The sequence below is a fragment of the Myiozetetes cayanensis genome, unplaced genomic scaffold (genome assembly GCF_022539395.1).
Source record: "Myiozetetes cayanensis isolate MyiCay16 unplaced genomic scaffold, myiCay2020 scf5-8, whole genome shotgun sequence".
NCBI lineage: Eukaryota > Metazoa > Chordata > Aves > Passeriformes > Tyrannidae > Myiozetetes > Myiozetetes cayanensis.
In genome coordinates, this window is record NW_026087742.1 from 40,767,519 (window position 1) to 40,787,753 (window position 20,235).

Below are 20,235 nucleotides of genomic sequence, written 5' to 3' on the forward strand. Positions count from 1 at the left end.
CACTATGTTTTCTTCTTTATGTTCCCTGAAGTATGATTCTTTCCAGATCATTCTATTTCCTTCTAATCTGGTCAAAATTTGAAGAGGATAGATGCCTTGAAGATCTCAAGATACAATAGGATGTTGGGTAGAGGAAAGATCCTTCAAATACAAAGCCTTTATAATACCCAAGATCACAGGAAAGAGAGGGGTACCAGAGTCCAAGTTTCATTAGTCCCAACATGCAGAGGAATTGTAGTTATTACTAGAAATCATCAGAGACTATACTGTAGTCTCAGGTAATTTTCCAAGTTCCCAAATAATTTTATCGAGGTGTTTTACCTACGATTTTCCAGTTTCAGTTTTTGCCTTTTTTTGTTGTTTTTGTTTTTGGTTTGGTTTTGTTTGTTTGTTTGTTTTTTGTTTTGTTACTGAACAGTAACAACTTTGATGCATTATCTTTACCTAGATGTTTTCCCGTTTTCTCTCTGGCTCAGATCGTATTCTGCAAATTCTGGCAAATAGTATTCCAGTATTAGACAAGCTAATGCCTTTTTTTTCTACTGAAGTGAACTTTCAGAAGATACTTGATAATCTAGTAGCCTTCTAACATGGATTTACTGAAGAAGAATCCACTATGTTACAGCATGGTTGTCTGAGCCAATTTTCTATCAACACTTCAGTAATTGCTATGACCTCTTATCTTCCAATGAAATATTTTTCTACTATGCTTCTATCTATGGCTATGGCCTTGGTTTCCTGTGCTGCTCACATAATCCTTGTGATGCCTGGTTTATTCTGTGGAATGTTTCTCCAGGCGTATTTCTGCAGCAGCTTCAGAGAAATAAGAATTGGTGTACCCATTCTAATTTGTGCCATCTGAACAGAAGCTGATCAATGCTCTGTTTTTATATTATTTCTGTGGACTTCCATTTGTCAGTGTTAGAATGAACTCTAAGGATATTTGCAGGCTACTTATTACTTGAAAGTTTAACTTCAGTGCTGTCGGTAAATTATGATCGCTTCTGTGTCAACCTCTTTAAAGATCTTCTATCACACCTTGATAATTCCTTGTTGAAATGATAAGGCAGTCAGTTGGACTGTAAACCCACTGACCCATCACTCATGAAAAGTCCATTACCTTATTGCTTTGTGCTTGAAAAAAAAAAATGTGTTACTGTGAAGTCACAAGAGTCACAATCTCTTACTTTTTGTCTTGTCACACTAAAGCATCTAGGAACAATTACAGCAATCTGCAGAAGTTCTTTTCAGGGCACCACAGGGGCTGGTGCTCCCTGAGGACACAGGGCAGGGGCTGGCAGTCAGGGCTGGTCCCACTGCTCAAGACTCCAAGCAAGGCAGCTGAGGGCAGCCTGGGCAGCCCCAGCCCACAGCACTGACCCTGGGGAGAGGTACAGGAGCCAGGACAGGGTTAGGAAGAGGGAGAGGGAGAGGGAGAGGCCAAGCCGGGCTTGGCTCAGGCTGGGTCCAATGGCTGGGCAGAGCAGGGATGTAGAAGCTGGAGGCCATCCCTGCTGGGGCTTTGCTGGGGCAAGACCTGACATCCCTTGGGAGCAGCCACAGGGTCCTGGGTGGGGTGAAGGAAGCCAGGCAGGAATGTTAAGGCTATAGTGCCTGCCCTCCAGATGTTGGTAAGGTGTCTGACAGCTCTCAGCAAATCAGCAAACTCTCAGCACCTGAGCAGGAGACCACACCTGGCTCACTGACTTCAACAGGCACAAATAGGCCTGTTCTCCATGTGTTCATCTAGCCTCTTTTTCAAGCAGAGCTTGAGAGTGGTTTCAGCTCTTCAGTGACTTCTGGCAATAATTTCTATCTCATTTTCAGCATATGTGACCATTACTGTTCAAGGATGACCATCTGCCTCACATGTCATCCCACCCCAGGTGGAATTTGGGTCCCCCCTGCACTCTCTGCCTGCCAGTACTGCAGAACTCTGCTCGCACTTGGTGCCACCCAGCGCAGAGTGAGGGGGGATTTGTTTGTCAGAGGTGACTGCTTTTAGCAACATATTTGTTTACTTAAGTCTTGGGTGGTGATCCCCAATTACATCCTGCTTTTAACAGCCCTTTCTGGAACCAAGAGAAGATGAATTAATTAAAAATTACTTAAAGTGTTTTTGAAAGTTACTTAATCTCCTCAACAAAGCAATGACCTGCATTTTGAAAGCTTACGAACTTTGCACTTATTAATCTCACGGCCACTCAAAAGTGGCTCTTATAAAATGAAAAATAATGCATCACAGCAGCTAACTTTGACAGGGTATCGCCTAACTACATTCTAACTATGTTATACAGCTGTAGGTGTAATTGTGCTTTGCTGTTCCTGTTTTCTGTTCTTTACAGTCAGAGCTTCTTTTTTTCAGTGCTGGCCTTTGGATAATGAACGACAATAATATCTGTGAAAGAATCCTAGCCTATATAATGGAACCCAAGTTAGGTTTGTTTCCACTTATGTAGACTTATAATGATTCCTATTACTTCACATGTAAGTGGGTGCAAAAAAGAACCCATAGAAAAAAATATATGAATAACAAAGTTTTTCCCTTTAGTTTCTTAAATGTTGAATGAATTTCAAGCTTTGTTTATGAAGTCTTGTAAATGCATAATCTGTCCTCCTTTTTTGAAAGCTGGAAGATATTTAAGGTTTAATGGCATAATAAAACATTTGATAGAATACTTCTTTATGTTAAATGTATTATCTTTTATTATAATAAAATTTAATAGAACAGAGGAAAATCTTTCTTTCAGACATCTTACATTTATGGAAAATAATTGTCGTACTCTTAATATCAGTGATTTAGCTGGTAATTTAAGGAGAGCTGAGCTATCTGTGAGGTTTAATGATGTTACAAGTGAACCACTGCTATTTGTTAAAGGCATGTTCACAAAACTATGATTTCTATCATGCTGTGTATAAGTGAAAAATGAAAAGTCTATGAAACAAATCAATAAAAAGAGATGAATACAAAATAAGCTGTATACACCCCTCTAAGATTTATGAATAGTTAAGTCCTACTGGATAAAAATTTTGCTAGGAGATGGAGTCATACTCCTCTCTGTGAAGATGAAACCAAGGATCACAAGAATGCCATTTTTGCCCATCACTACTAGGAGACCCTGTAAAATGTAGCCACACCAAGGTGTCATTACAACTCTGAGAGAAAACAAAATGTCCTAAACATGTGGGGGATAAGTGGAATTAAGGGGCTTAGAAAGCATGGGCAAAACAGGTTTTAGCCAGGAAGCCTGAGCCAGAAGCTAACAGCAAAAGGGCAGATTGTGATGCTGGAGCTGTGATAGAGGTTCTCTAGAGTTTGGATTGGAGGAAAAGCAATTTCTGTACTTAAGAGAGAAAAGGCATATAAAGAATAGTGGCTTTGCTTTTTTTCTTCAGAGTATTACTTTTCCTCCTTGTGGAGTAGGAGCTTGTGAAATCTCTTACTCTGGTGGAAAACAAGAGGAAGAGCTGCAGCATAGAAGGGAATGCAGGAGATTGAGATCTCCATTCCTCCTTCAGGTGACCACTTGCATTGCGCCTGCTTCCCCTGAATTATTCTGTTTCCTTGATCTTTACCTCTACCAGAAAATAATTTGTAAAATTCTGATACACAGAGAAGAACTTAAAAAAATTTGATCTCCCTACAGTTACAGCAGAGTATGAATAGTGTTTGAACCCATCTCTTACTACACAAGAAAGACCTAAACATTAGGATATCCTAATCTAACCTATCCTATTAAGATATCTTGAGGAATGATGTAAGGGAAGGTTCTTAGTCACGTTCAGTGAAACTATTGTTCAGCTTGGAGCAGTTTAGTGTCAGAAATGAGTGGCAAGAGAGAAAGTGCAACCACACATCTAAAATGTGTTGATTAGAAAATTCATCTAGAAAAGGGCAGGAAGCCTAAATGTCTGCCCATTGACCATTGAATAATTATTATAAAATTAAATTAATAAAATAAGGAGAAACTTTCAGTTTTTCTTCCTCCTCCTATGTGTCCCAAACACTTAATTACAGTTACTTTTATGCTTATTTTCCCGTGGGTCTGTTGAATATTTAGGTATTTCCTACAAATTAGAAAGATTTCCAACAGCAGCAACAGAATGTATTTATTTTCGCCCTATCCTGACATACCAAACAGTTCAAGGACAAAAAAAACCTGCAAAAAGTTGAAAGGCCTGGATAATAGAGGTAAAAGGCCTGTTTTCAAGCAAAGAAGTGACCTGCATCTAAGATGTCCTTAACCTCAGTAGTGCCCTAGATACAGCACAATTGGCATATGGGCATGTGTGCAGACACATTTTGGATAGAGGAGAGTTCTTAGACTTGCTCTGGAGCACCAAACAGATGAGGCCCTGCAGGCAAGGATATGATGGCTCTGGAGAGAGCGAGAGACCTTGTTTCAGGGTCAAATGACATTTTCAGAAAGCAAGGGAGGTTATTGTAAAATCATAGAATGATTTGGGTTGGAAGGGACCTTAAAGATCATCTAGTTCCAACTCCTCTACCATGAGCAGGTTAGGAGGATTAAGATTATATATCCAGGCTACTTGCATTCTGCTGCTTGGGACTTCATCCGAAGAATGGATCAATTTTATAGCCATTCTAAGCTGTTATTTCAGATACCAAATATCATTCAATTCAATTACTTCATTCTGAAGTACTTTATACTCCATCAAACCAATTAAATATAGGTGTTTGCTTTAGGTAGTTGCACAGTGGATTGGGTCCAACAGCAGAGGTAGTCCCCAGAACACAATATAGACTAGTTGTTCATGCACTCTTCTGTGAAGTAAATGTGAGCTACAATCCAAACAGGAATGAAGACATCTATAATAGAATCATTGAATGGTTTGGGTTGGAAGGAATCTTTCAAGATTGTCTAGTCCAGGCCCCTGTCATGGCAGTACACCTTCCACTAGACCAGGTTGCTCAGAGCCCTGCCTAACCTGGTCCTGAATGTCCAGGGATGGTGCTGCCACAACTTCTCTGGACAACATGTTCCAGTGCCTCACTATCCTCACAGTAAGGAATTTCTTCACAATATCTAATCTAAATATGCCCTATTTTTAGTTTAAAACCATTCTTCCATGCCCTACAGCAACATTCACTGAAAAGACTCTCTCACTATCTCTCCTGTAAGTGCCCTTTAAGTTTTGGATAGTGCTATTTGAGCACATCCTAGATGTGGGTGTCAGCAGCATGACTTCTGAGTTAGCCCATCAAAAGTACTAGGCCAGGATTCCACTAGTTTCTAATTGAGTAAGGCAGAAAATAAGGATGCAACTCCTCAGAAAGGCAAATCTTGTCTTCACAGAAACAGAATTATCGGTGCTCATGGAGCTGTCAGATCAAAAAGTGAAGTCCCCAAATGAGTTGAACAGGCAGGATTAGATGAAAGTTAGAACTGAAGTAAAAGTTTTTATTTCACTTTGTCAGTCATAAATCACTTGTCAGGTGAAGTTCATATTCATGAAGAGACAGCTTACTAGCTGAAGTTTTAACTGGGGCAAGGGAGAATTCCTGTTCACCCACTAGCTCCTTTTACTATACTGGATTCAAAGCTGATTAATCTGTACCACATTCACTCAGTGCTTTCCCTACCCAGCAGAGCACCAGAATCTCTGTACTAAAGATAACATGGAAAGTTTTTTGCCTTCAACTTAATTGCTTCTTTTCCTTTATCCCCAGGTATCTTACAGCTTCCTATGGATTACCTGTTGTGAGACTTAAGAAAGCGTCAGAAGATCATAAGGGAGAAGAGACAGTTGAACCTCACTGCTTAGATCCAAGATAAAAATGGATGTTAATTAGTGCAAAAACAAGGTGTTAACTATGCCTACATGGGTTTGAGTTCAGTGCTTGTGGACCAAAAATACCAGAGCTATAAGAGCAGAAATTCCTTTTTTTGCTGTTGTTGCTTTTGCAGAGGGTTTAACTGAGATAGGACAGGCTTATCCATTTTTAGGATAAAACAATTCCAACATATTGTGAAAGATATGGTTGTTAAAAAGTGCAATATTCATACAAGCCTGATTGTCCCAGGATTAGGTATCAGTTCAGTGGCTGCTTGGATTTTGGATTCAAGTATGAAAATTTTGAAATCCAACTTTGAACCCCTAAGCTCCATTTTGTCTGAGAACCTGTGTACCTAAGATGAAAATGTTCCATCAAGACAGAAATTTGGGGATACAGTGAGGGGGATTGCCTGTGCAGTCACTGTTGGAAATAGTATTTCACCCCCTAAAATTACTTTGATCAAAATCCATGTCTTGCAAGAAGCAAAGAAGAAGAGGATCACGGTAATAGTCAAGCTCCCACACAAAATTAAACCAAGAGACCACAGCATTTCCTAACAGGGTACAAGAAAGGGCTAGTGAGATGGTTGCACTTGAATGAGTCTTAGGGCAGAGATAATGAACCAAACTTGGAATGAGGGAAGCTGGAGAACTGAACAACAAATCCAAAATCCAGTGTATAATGTCTGATAGGTTTGGTAGCTGGGAACATTTATTTTGAAAGATTGCATGCTCAGGTAAAGGAGATAAACTCTGAGGAATAGAATTGGAATTGAGCAAACTAATAGAGCTCTGATTGTTTCCCTATCTGAATAAAACAGAAAAGCCAAGATTGAATATTTTGAGATTTCCCAGTTCAACAAGCAGGATAAAATTTGCAGAGATATCAGAAAAACAAACCAGTGAGTTTTCTGAGCAAATTGGCTTTTTTTAATCACTGTGCAGTTCCAAAAGGAAAGCAAACAACTTTCAGAGACTATCAAACAGATGTGAAGAATGAAGCTGCAGTGCTGAAGGGAGATTTGTAATTTCTCTTTCAGTTTTACCTTTGTAAATCAAAAGCTCAAGAGAACTTTGTATTGTACGGACAATTCTCAGACAAACAGTAATTAGAAATTGCATATCTGAATAGGAAGATAGAGGTATTTCATTTGAAAAGACCCAGGAATGATTGCTTTATCTCCTTCATTATCAGAGTGTCTTAGAACTTAGCTGCATATATCAGATATATCTACTGTTTCACTGAATACTAAGTACATGGAAATATAGACTTACAACACTAAGATTTAACTACTGTACTGTGGGGAATGGTGGTAGTTTAAATTCCAGTGGTAACCAGAGGACATTCCGACAGATGTTTAGTGTCTGTAATTAGTGTGGGAAGCAGACTCTAAGCAAGAGTCTTTAAAGTTTAAATCTCACAGGGGAAAGATAAAGACTTAATATGAGGGAGACAAAAAATGTATAAAAGGGAAGATCTTACCTGACAGTTTTTTGGTTCTTAATTGTAATTCTGTCCTGGCTTCCAGTATTCACAATGGGATTTTTGGTACTACAGTTTTACCTGAGGCAGACCTACATTTTTCATTCAAGCCTTGATTTCCTCTTGTATGGTTGCACAAGTGTTCTTGACAAAGAGGCATCTTGTGGTGCCTGCGAAGGTGTGTTACTATTCCTTTCATGCGCTTCAGACCTCTTGCATAGCATACCCCAGAAGTGAAAGTCTGAATATAGCCTTAAGAACATAAAACCCACTTACACAGGTGCCTCTGATAGCAGACTTAGCCTCATTATTAAATAGCTATTGTTGATTATTATTAATTTAGTACTATCCAAATGAATCTGAAAACCCTTCATGGATAACGGATGCCATACAAGCCTCAAATTGTTTTCCTCTGCTATTCTTTATTTTTAATCTTCAGGGCAAAAATCTGATAGGGAAGGCATTTTTGTTTCAGTTGTACTGACCCTTTGATTTGGCTGGTGTACACTTATTGTCAGGAAGCAACTCAGTGTCATTCCTGATATGTTCCACTTACCAGATGCCCTGGCTGTGCTAGGATCCATGACCTTGCCAGTGTCTTTGCTATCTTCCTACTGATATAATTTAAAATACTGGACTTTTTTTTTAACAAGTATTCAAGGTTAGTTTTTGGACCAAGGTATGCAGATCTGCAGTAGAAGATGGTTGCTTGGTCATAAGTCTTGTCAAATAGTCATCTATGGTTCAAGAGGATTTGACTTAATTGAATACTATTAGTTTAGTACTTTCTAAGGATGGAGAGATTATGTCTATCCAGTCTACTCTGGAAAAAGCTAGATTCTATTTACCACTTTTTAACCTTCAGTTTATCACAGATTTTCACCACATTGCAGAGCTGTCATTTTGCAGCAGAGCCTATTTTTTCTTCTGCTGTTTTAGCAGTACTATCTGAAAGACTTTATGTATTAATTGAGCTCAATGTGAAAGATATCACATTTTCATAGCACTGATCTAAGTATTTCCATTTAAATAGATCTTAGAGTGAAAACCAGCAAAAATATATAAAATAAATAAAAGGTTTGCACAAGGGGATGAAGAGGAGAAAGAAAAGTGTGCCAAGTCAAGATCTAGTATTTCACTTTCTGTCATTCTGACTCCAAAGGTCTTCATTATTGCTACATGGCTTTGCTGACCTTTCTGAAGTCTATCTGCAGAACCTCCACCATCTGCCACTAACCTTCTTTCCCTGAGGAGCAGCTTCTCAGTTGATGCAAAAAAGTGCAACCCCAATGATTCCTTTACATGCGACCTGATTTTGATTCAGACATTGCCTCAGGGTTACTTGGTCTACTGTCATCACTCCTGTTGTCAGACCTGACACAGGCTGAGTTCCTCCCAGAGGCTTGGCAAGGAGTGACCTTGGCATCCTTGGACAGTTCCATTAACTTCAAACCAGGTCGCACTGTAGGACCTGGTCGTAGTTCTGGGACATAAACTGAAAGCTCTTCAAGAGAAATATTTAATCTCATTATCTTCTGAAATGCAATCTACAGGAACTTCAAGGTGAAATGGAGGTTACAGTCACACAACAGTGCTCATTGCCTGATTGTTTCACGCTTCTGTAATATCACTCTTTTTAATTGCTACCACTTCCAGAAAATATATATTATCCTAATCTTTAAAGAATGTTCAAGACAACAATGGCATAATGTTAACTCCATCTTCAAATGTCTTCTGATTTTTCAAGCAATGTGTTTTCTCAGCAGAAATCCACTCTTTGGTGGATTAAATTTTAGTTTACTGTAAACTAATAAACCCATGGTTATATCTGTTTTTTAGCAAAATTATAAATTTTGCTGTGAAATTTGAATTAATGGATGCATCTACTAATGATGGCTTTTTTACATTAGTTTGCAAGTACTCCTGTTTATAAATAGCATCTTCAAATACCTGTAAAGAAGATCTAAAATATTTATTAAATTCTCATTGTTTTTATACTCTTTCATCCCCTCCCTCTACCTTTAGACCTTCCCTTCCCAACCTGCTTTAAATTATCCAAGCTGTGGGAAAAAAGCCCCTTCCATAGGTTTCGTATTTGAAGCTGTCTGACTCCGATTATGAAGGTCTTTCCTTCCTCCTGGAGGGGGAAAAAGTATACAACAGATGGTTCTCAATCTTTTTTTGACTACTTATTTGGTGAGGTCTGCATTTTCATTTTGGAGCTCCTTCTGATGAGTTAGAAAAAAAAAAGCCTTATCTCTGCAGTATGTTTTACGTTCTGAAGTGGGTTTTCTCTGACAACCCCAGCTGTAGCACTTGTACCACTTTTCTCTTGACTTAGTTTTTAAAAGAAATAATTTTTTTAAGTTTTTTTTTTTTGTGAAACCAGCTTGGTAGCAGTGCTTATGTGCTCTTTCTTCGTTTGCTGGCCATTTCTCATTATCTGTCTCTACAGTATGCTGAAGGCAGGCACAGCATCCATTTTTAGTCAATAGACTGCAGCAGTAACAAAAAATATAACAGTAGGCTGAAAAAATTCTAATACTAGCTTTCATTAGCAAGGAAACAAGAGGCAAAGCAGTCACAGGATTCATGAATACAAAAGCAAGCTGCACTGTAAAAAAATTGGCAAGAGAGTTATTACCTCTAGTCCCCCAACCTCATAAACAGGCATTTGCTTAGTTCTGTTTGCGAAAAGCCCGAGCATATAGCAAGAATTTTTATACCTTTTTTCCATGCTTCAGTAACCATTGATATTGTATCTGTGTGCTACCAGATAACTCAAAATACAAATTTTATCCAAACTGAGGGCAGAGAAGGGCAAGAACGAGGGCTTTCTGGCATTTCTTCAAATGAGCACTGAAGCATACAATACAGTATTAAAACCCTTTTTTTTCAGCCATGTAGGAAAAGAGATAATAGACTGAAACTTATTCCAGGAGAAAGCCTGAGACTTCAAAGTCAGCACAGCAGCATCTTTTGAGCAAAACTGACCATACAGAATGAGTTTAAATTGGCTTCTTACTTTGCTTCATGGGATTTTCTTTTGATCTCATACCACAAGACCTAAAGACAGATTTATTCTGTGATCAAACTGGAGCCTAAATCTATTGACTAGTAAAGAGTTTGCAGGGATGCTCCCAATTCTAAGTAAGCCCTAATCTCTTGAGAATAACATAAAGAATTAATTTTCTGTATTTTTTTGAAGGAAGAACTCTTGCAAAGTATACTAGAAAGATTTCCTTCTATGTGTGCTGAGACATTCCTCATGCAAATCATTTAGTAGATTTTTGCTGTTAGTATATCTTGCTTACTTTATGTTCAGCCCCAACAGGTATCTGAGGATCAACTGAATGTGCAATGACCTTCATCTGGTTCTTTTTTTCCTTTGATTTTACTCAATGAAAAGATGATTGACAAGCCACCTTTTTTGCAGAGCAATTTTTGCAAAGTTTTAAAAGCAATCTGCTTTCTAGCAAAAGAATAGTAAACTGCGAAAGAGCTGCACCAATATTTTTCGCTCAGGCTTTTTCTTTTCCGCTTTTTTTTTTCCTCTTCACTGTCAAAAAGAAAGGTTGCAAAGACAGCATTTTCTTAGACACACAGATTTTGGTGATGTTAGCCATAGAAAGGTTTATTCCCTTCAAGAAAGATTTTCTATTCATTTCTGGAGAGGCAAGGAGAAGTCAGCATGAAAACTTGAAACAAAAATAAACATTTTTACACCAATCATTTTTCCAGAAAAAAAGGATTTTTTTTCTCTCTGAAGTTCAACAAGTGCATTTTAAAGTTTCAGAAACTGTCACAGGAGCTGTCATATTCCAGTAATTTCTAACAATAACTCCATTTACTTGGTAATAGTGCTTAAGTTCAATACCACAAACAGAGACCAAAAGAAGATCCTGCTGTTGCAAACTGTCATTGTAACATTCAGTAGTGTCTTCAGAGAAAGCCTAAAGACTTTCTAGTGAAAATCTGCAAATGACAAACCAAGAGGAGTCTGTTAGGGAAAAGAACAACTGCAGTCAAAGTCAATATATGTGTAAGGAGATTTCAGATTTCAAGGAATTTAATAAATATTCTGTTCCAATTAGGTGTTAACATTGTTAATTTTGTTTTAAAAAAGAGCTTACTGATATCATATTCCAATTTCTTAGTGTGAAAAAAAAATAAACCTAAATCAATCCTAACGAAAAGGAAAAAAATCACAAATATTTTATTTTCCGTTAATTTATAAAATTTACAGTGCTAATTGGGAAAGTGGCTTAGAGAAAGCTGATCCAGAGAAGTGCTCTTCAGCTCTTATTACTGCAAGAGTCTTCCTGTTCTTCAGTTTGTTCTCTAATATGTTTCAGGCACAAGAGATCATCTTTCTTGCAGAGGTGATCTTCAGGGACTGCTTTTCAGCATGTTTTTTACCTAAGAAGAGCCAGGCAGTATGTATATTAACAGTAAGGACCATCAACACAACACTACACAGTTTTGACATTGCTCTGTGTATGGAGTGCAGGATTGCATGCCTTAAAAATTACCACAGAGTTTTTGCTAAAGTGAAGTTAGCTTCTTTCCTTGAGTATTAATTAATAAGGTTCCTGAAGTTTTTCATCAGAGAAAAAAAGTTGTGGGTTTTGTTTTGTTTGCTTGTTTATTTGTTTGTTTTAATAACTGTTGTAATTGGTGAAACATTGCTGTCTAGTCCACCCATAACACCTGTCTTCTTTTATTGTCCTCCTTTGTTCAGCTGTTCTACCCTACTACCTTTTACGTTGAAAACCTGTTCTTCAGATTGTAGAGTAGTTTTTCTTGTTCATCTATTATCTTACTTTCTTTAGACTGAATGCCTTTCTCCTCATTGAGGAAAAGTTCCTACCTGGAACAACCACAGACACAAAAGTAACAGGGCATTTATTAATGAAACTATGAATGTTTAGGCTTTCCTAACTTTTGTTCTGTCTGTTAAAACACAATTGCAGGCAGGGCAAAATGAAGCTCTAATTAACATACTTGTTATGATTTGAGCCAAAAAGGCCTGCTGGAAACTTTCCTCTTTCATTTTTGTTCACTTTTGGACTGTGTTCTTAGACAAAACAATCACCATTTCCAGCATGTGTAGATGATACCTATATTTAACACTTCTGTCAAACTGCTATACTGAGATCCCTACTCACTCTAATTGTCTATGTAAGACAAATTATTGGACATTTGATGTAAGATAATCGGTCTTTTAAACAGATTAAATTTTACTAAATAAAAACTCTGTAAAACAGTGCTCATTAACTAAACCTAAATGTCTTCTGGCTGATTTTCCCGTGCACAACCACTTCTGTAATATGCTTTTTAAAAAGTCTGAGGTTCAAAAGAAACTCATGAAAAATTTAAAAAGCCAATTATTTTATAAGAATTTTTCCTAAGAAAATGCCATTTATCTTCTTTGCCAAAATTGAAAGGCAAAATACTAGCCCCAGTCACCAATAAGGTTGTCAGTCCAGCTCATCTGAAATTTTCCTAATTTTGGGTGTGGTGAGAAGGGAATTGAGCAGAGTGTCAAAGGACATTGATTGATACACTTGTCCACTGATGACCTACAGTTGAAACGTTGTATCCCTCAGAAACAAAGAAAGTCACCCTCAATATTTTGTACCCCAGACAGCTTTTATTTACGCCTTTTGAACTCCTTTTTTATTTCTGTCTCTGAACAAAAAACTTGTCTCATAGCAATGCAAGGTAAAATGGGAATGACAACTTGAAACAGGAGAGATTACCACTTTTCATCATAGAGTCTGCCTAGTTGCCAGTCAGAAAACATTAACAGCTAGGAAATTATTCTTAGAGAGGTATTTTGGTCTTCTTTACCATGAGCATATATTCAAGCTTTGCATTAGAATGCATTTATTTATTTTGATTTTTTTTTTTTTTTATTTTAAGAGACTCAGTGTACATCTTAAAATAAAATCTTGTCCCTCTGTCCTCTGAGTAATTTTTTAAGTGAGCTGCTCCTGTCGAAGACATTTTTACAAAGGACAATACTTTCCAGATGAAACCTCAAGTGAACTGTCCTGTTATGGCTCAATAAAGGCTTTCCCAGATTTTTCCACACAGAAGAAACTTCATTTCCTCCTTTGGAGACTGTTACATAATCTGGTGGCAAACATTTTTCCTTTACCTACCATTTAAATGTTTATTCTGTGGGTATAAATTTTAAGCTAAGTAATTCTTCATTAACATTAATGAACAAGTAGTTGACAAAAATTTTCATGTTTTCAAGGGGATATAAAGAAAACATGGTGTCTTTACCCTACCAAGAAGAAAATGCTGTAGGCATGCACAATATAGTGAAAGAATAAAAACAACCAAACAAAAATAAAGCAAAACAATCAAACAAGTCAGACATTAAGCAGTATTTTGTCAGGGGGGAGATATAGTTAGGTTCCTTGGAGGGCCACATGCCTGTGTAATTGTCTTAATAAAGGGAATATTCTCTCTCACACATTCAAAATTTTCAGATTTCAAAATGACCTGACTAACATTAAGTTTTGGGCCTATTAAATCAGACACAAACTTTTATATTTCAAGGTTATATAAAGAAATATAATTTCTTGATTATTTACACTTCTTGCAAAACTCACACCTTAATGAAATTCATAACTGTTGTCCTATTTTTATAAAAAAAACTAAACTTTGTTCTACCGGGTAAATTCTGATGACATTAACCATGTGCAACATCAGTGTCTCCTATGTCATCGCTCTTAATCTCAGCAAAGGTAAACCCCTAAATACAGAGCTTGCTGTTGCATCACAGAAGATGAGGAATCTAGCAAATGCTACAGAGGACTGCTTGCAGTATACATTTTGAGGAAGCACAATCAGGAAAAAAAAAAAAAAGAAGAAGCTTGATTTTTCCTCTTAGTTTCATTTGAATAATCAAACTCTAAATTGTAGCACTTAAATGGAAGTCAAAGAACTTGGAGTGTGATGGAGGAAGCAGTAATCAGTTTGAAAAGATGTTGAATCTCTGATGAGCACTGAATATGTCAGATTAAGTTATGTCCTAGAAAGGGAGGAACCCTGAACAACTGCTAGTCACTTTAAATTATTCTGCATTTCAAACAGGAAATCTTCCAATTAGACTAACAGCTGCAGAGATTGGAATAAACCTTACATATCAGAAAATTAAAGAAATGCAGCTGAGTACTAAGGAAAGGAGCTAAGGTAAGTAATTTTCCTACTTCTTTTCTGCAACAAAACTTAATTTCAAGGACTTTTAGGATAAGAAAATGACTGAAAATTTATTACATGTGATTAAGACAGGAAAAAACAACTGCCATGAATTATGCTGGGTAATTTTTTTTCATATGTATGTTGCGTTTGTCCTAAAATATTCGTTGTTTCTTTCAAAGTGGGTGGAGACTTCTGTATTTCTCCTTTTCCCAGGTCCATTCCAATACAACACTATTATTTCCAAATGTTTTAAAGAAGATAAGCCAAAATAATATATTGGAATTACTCTATAGTTAAGAGTCATCTCCATTTGAAACTCTCTTTTCAAAGATAGTCAGCTACAAACTATATGTAAGAAAAGAAAACATAGTTGAAGACAGTAACTCAGAAGATAGAAAGGAAGTTTTAAGGAGTGAAAAAACCCATCTTCAACAACAAAAAGAATTCTCATGCCAGAAAAAATAGATGATAAAAGAAAATAGTATTGAAAATACAGCATACACCTTGAGCATTCTACTGTATCTGAGAAAATAAATAACATCAAAAATTTTACCTAGACACCCTCCATGTCATTTCAGGATCTGAAGATGTAAGCCTGTCTGTATGTCAAAATTATGTTTAGCTTTTAATAACTGGACTAGTATTAGACATCAGTCTCTAAAACCAAAATGGATAGAGTCATGAAGTGTCAATCATGAATTATAAACGTGGTTGTTTGTGGGGGATTTTTTGTGATGAAATATGTTTTAAGCAAAAAAAAATTCACATGATAAAGCTATATATTTCCATAATGATTCTCTCAGACACCTACAAATACTACTCCTGCAGCTTTTGGCAGTGTACATCCCATAACTGGCCTTTCAGAGACATGTCTCATTTCTGAAAGAGGTTGTTCCTTAAAGAATCTCAGGTTAGATAAGCACTTTGATTTTTTTAAAACCATACACTAAATGTCAAGGCACGTTCTCATGCTACATACACAATTCCTCCTACAGGCTTTGCTCCTAAGTGTTTAGCCTGGGCTCTCTGTCCCTTTGATACATACACAACATCTTGTAATCTATCACAAGAGTTCACTGAAATCACAACTGAATCTCTAGCAGGCAAAAATACAGCCTTTCAGTGCTATAATTCCTCCCATTTTAAAATGCTTCATTCCCCTGGTGCCTTTTAAATAAGCCTTAAGCCATAATTAGGAAAAAGTCTAATAATTTTCCTTAATATATAACTTCAGATTACTTTCTTCACAAGATCTTCAACTAATGTTAAAGCTTTGAAAGTCTTGATAGGATCAAAGACAAATTCATCAGGAAGAATATATAGAGGAAAGTGATCAATTTCTTATACCAGTATATATTCACCTCACATCAAGATTTAGCCAGCTCTGGAAATATTAGATCTGAAATGCCACTGCAATACATAATTTCAGTAAGAAAGTGGAATTAAAGAAAATCCAGGAGACCCTCTCTTGCTTGCTGATAGACAAAGGATTCAAAGACTAAGCTACCCCTAAGGAGTGAATTTTTCTAGCCCGACAGATGCATTCAGTCAGGGAAAAAGGACCTTTAAGCCAGAAATGTGTTCAAAAAGTATCATTTACCTTTAAAAATGGATTAAAATTTATGTTTAAATGGTTGACGGAATCAAAGGTTCAAATGAACAGTTTGAATAGAAAGCCTGTTGCTTTTAGGTTACACAGAAGATGCTGGGGAAAATGAAAATTTGCATTAAAATGTTAGGTTTAATATTCTACAATGTAATAGACTAATTATGAAATGTATTAAGACCAAGGGATAGCATAGCATCAAGGGGAAGAATGCATCAGATGGACAAATGCCTGGAAATCACTCTGACCTCTGGTGAAATGAACCTTGTTTTCTGCTTGTAGTCAGTGTATTCTGCTATGGGAAAATCTGGAGGATTTTCATGGGACATGGGACAGCACTTTTGCTCTCCTGTTAAAGACTGTTTCTTGTACTGCTTAATAAGCATCACTTAATTTGACTGTAGCACATTTAATATATGGTACAATCAAGATACAAGACCCACTGAAAATCAGCTGTGATTTTTTTTTTTTTTAAGCTCCTCAGTTACCTGAAAGAGTGTTTTTCTTGTGGTCACTAACTACTGCTGAGATCCAGCAATGATAATTTGTATGCTCACTGTATCCTGGTGTGAGGGAGTTTTTTGTCTACTCAAAGATTTTAAAATTGTTTCATAGACTGACGGCAACCATCTTAACCTGATTCTTTTCAGCTGATGAAGACTAACTGCAATCATCTAATCTAATCTCACATCTAGAAGTTAGAGACTTCCAAATATGAGCTCCCAACTCCTGTCTATTCATTGAATTTGAAAATGTCAGTGGTTGTTGTGCTGTTTCAGAAACTGAGTATCTGTTAACAAGATGTTAATGCAATGAATGTGACTCCCCACATAGTTTTGAGAAATAGGTATTGCCAAACTAACTTCATTTCTGTGTGAATACAAGTTTATCTGACAGATGCACAAGTGATAATGCAATAGAATTCTACAAAGTATTTGATATCACTCACCGTAGGGTTAAGAAACATAAGCAACACAAAATTAGTGTGCTGCATACCATTAGGATTAAACATTAGTTAAACAGTATATTTCAAAAAAGGATTATAAATAATAAGTCTTAACCAATTAGGAGAACTGTGGACATCCTATGAAGGAGGAAAAGTGATTCAGACTATAATTTAAAGCTTATGTTAGCTATTGTTGAAAAAGCAAAAACATTCTCAAATTAAAAAAAAAAGGAGGTTTTACCATACAGATAGCATCAAAGAGGGGTTGTTTGGGGTAGGAAGAATTCAGACAGATGTGGGAAACCAGAGAATTTTTTAAAAAACTGGTTAACTTAATGTGCATATATATATATTTATAGATTTATGAGTTTCAATAAGACCAAATATTGGAATATCTCTCATAGCAGCAGACAGAAAACTTTCACGGGAAAGAGTGACACTTGTGGATGATCTTCTGAATATGTGTCCACTCTGTTGCCATAGTCTAAAGGGTTAATGTGACCTTGCATGTGTTAATTCTATTATTACTGATGGTCAAGGGAGTTACATTTCTTATATGGAACAGCTTGATGGAGTGGAGAACTCAGAGGAGTACAAAAAGGCTTATTAAAGGATTGAACAAAGCCATAGAATGCAATACCTGAGGAGTTCAACAGATTAGTTCAACAAGAACAAAAATGGGTAATTACAACACATCCTGTAGGGAAGACACACATAATAGTGGACTTTCCACTCTAGAAGAAAATGTGAAGCTGAAAATGTGAAAGCTGAAAAAATTTAGATTGAAGTTCAAAGATATTACTAGAGTGAACAATTGAGTGTTTTGACTGGAATATATGTACAGATGTTCATTCCCTGAAAGTAATTGTAAATAATCCACAAGGCTTTAAGCAACCATGTATTTTAAGGAACTGGTAAGTGTTCTTAAGTAGTTCCCAATAATTATTCACATTTTTCTCTTTAGTTTCTATTTACCAGCTGACTAAGTCCATAATTATCTGTATGCCTGTGAAACTAGCTGCTGGTATGCACCAGAGCATGTGTTATTGGTTCCCACAGAAGCATAACCAAATCATTATGACTTGCAGTAATCACTATTACTTTTAAACCTTGAATCAGTTCCTTCAGTACCTCTTAAAAAGAAAAGAAAAAAAAAAGACTAGCCTAGAACTTACACACTTGGAATGTTATATTTTAAAGATTATAAAACTGTCACTAATAATTTAGAGACATTATTTTGATGTTAACATTGAAAGAGAAAAAAACTGCAGTATATTTCTGTCTACAACTCCTGCTTGTTTTTAATATTAAGTCATATTTTCTAGGCATTCTTGACCACTTGTCGCATTCTCTCTGTTCTGCTTTGGCTTTCTTTGGCTGACATCAAACTATCTAATCCTCTTGTTTATTAGTTAGAAGACTACTCTCAAGGCTAACAAGGTCGTTTACATTCGATTTGTGCTGGATTCAGAAAAAAGGTAACAATGCCTTGACCCTCTTGTACGTTTGACCCTTATTAAATGGATTTAAACTTATTGATTTTACACTCTAATGAAATCTTCCCAGTAGATTTTAGAAATATCAGCTAGATTTTCATGCATTCATTTCTAGCCTTTACCAATGATTCTGAAATTGGTGTATAAACAAATAAGAATTTTTTCCCCAAGGTCTTATTGCTGAAGATATCATTGTACTGTCATCTTAATTTTCTGCTGAATTAATACACTTTATCTGCTCCTTTATTCTGTACATGAACATAACTTTTAATAAAAACTATATGAGAAAATCAGTAAGATGGAACCAAAGTAATTTATTCTTTACATTGTTATTTGTTTGCATGTGTTTGTCTATTTTAGTCATTATTGTCTTATATTAAGATGCCACTATTTTAGAAAAGTGAAAACCTTTGAGTGTATTATACATTTAACTGTATTACAGTATTTCTTGGTGAGATAATATTTAGGCATCTACTTTATTTGAGATACATTCAGCAGATATTCTGGCCATTATTGAAATTTTTTGTTTATTTCTTAAATAATTTGGAAATAAAAGAAAAACTAATTTAATGTGAGGTTATTTTTTATAATCAGTTCTCAGATTTTTTATGAAAACAGAGAAAATCCTGAAATTGTTGAAACAAAAAGCTGAAAAATGCTGGTTTAAAACATTAAAATCAAAATGTGAGCTTTTCAAACAGTCTCTATTACAAAGTCATTTCAAGTATAGTGACATTTCAGTCACCTCCGTACTGAACTTTTTAGTGAATTAACTACTCATTTCATTATTCATCTTTGTTTCTGGAGCCATCCAGATAGATTGCTCATTCGTCTTGCATGGAAAAGAAATAACTTACTCATTTTTCTTGGCTGATGTTGCAATACATCTTTCCCTAGAAAGACTGTAGGACTGACAGGAACAAAAAAGGGAAAGATTAACTGTCTTGAAGCTATACATTAATGCTTGGGATGCATGAGAAGAAAAAATAATGTTTTCCTCTTCCCTGTGGGTCTTAAAGTAGTTAGTATTAAACAAGTTTGCTCATAATAATATTTTTTCCCCTGTTATAAATTATTTCTGTTTTGAAGGGGAGCACTCAAGGCCCAGAACCTTGATGTTTGACATGACGTGGTCTTGCACAGAGCATATTTTCACTGGGTCAACTTGGAGAAACTGCTGAAACTAAGAAACTATCCTACAGAACCGGTTTTCCTTTCTTTCCTCAACTTAGCAGTCACTTGTATTCCTTTCAGCACTGAAGAATGACATGAATTAAATGGCTTTGTTTCTCAGAAAATATCACGTTCCATGTATTTTCTATCCAGACATAGTCTGAAGACGTTAATCAGTTCCCTGTCACTTGGTCATTTGAATAAACACAATCTTTAAAGAAACTATTACTTTCTGGATATCAAGAATGGGATCGTGTGTGAGAGGTTGAAATGTTGTTAATGTCTTAAACATTGTCAAAATCATAGAAAGACTTTTTGTCAAACTGCAAAGAAGGCAACTGGCCATCTGCAACCACTAAAGCACCATCCCCATAGCCCCCCTTCCCCCCCTAAATATGCCTCCTGACTGAAATTTGGACTGTAACTGGGGACTTGAGATAACACCAATTATCTCAGGTCTGAGGAGAAGTAAACAAGGCTCAGGGAAGAAGAATGTATCTGTCTTAAGAATCAG

At 36.3% G+C, this 20,235-nt stretch overlaps 1 long non-coding RNA gene across 1 annotated transcript; it reads left to right on the forward strand.

The window, feature by feature from the left end:
• Nucleotides 1-14,284: 14,284 nt before the first annotated feature.
• LOC126649168 (uncharacterized) lies at nucleotides 14,285-19,777 on the forward strand. The gene is made up of 3 exons (XR_007630989.1): nucleotides 14,285-14,491; nucleotides 18,465-18,530; nucleotides 19,638-19,777. It is a non-coding gene; the product is annotated as an uncharacterized LOC126649168 (long non-coding RNA).
• Nucleotides 19,778-20,235: the final 458 nt, after the last annotated feature.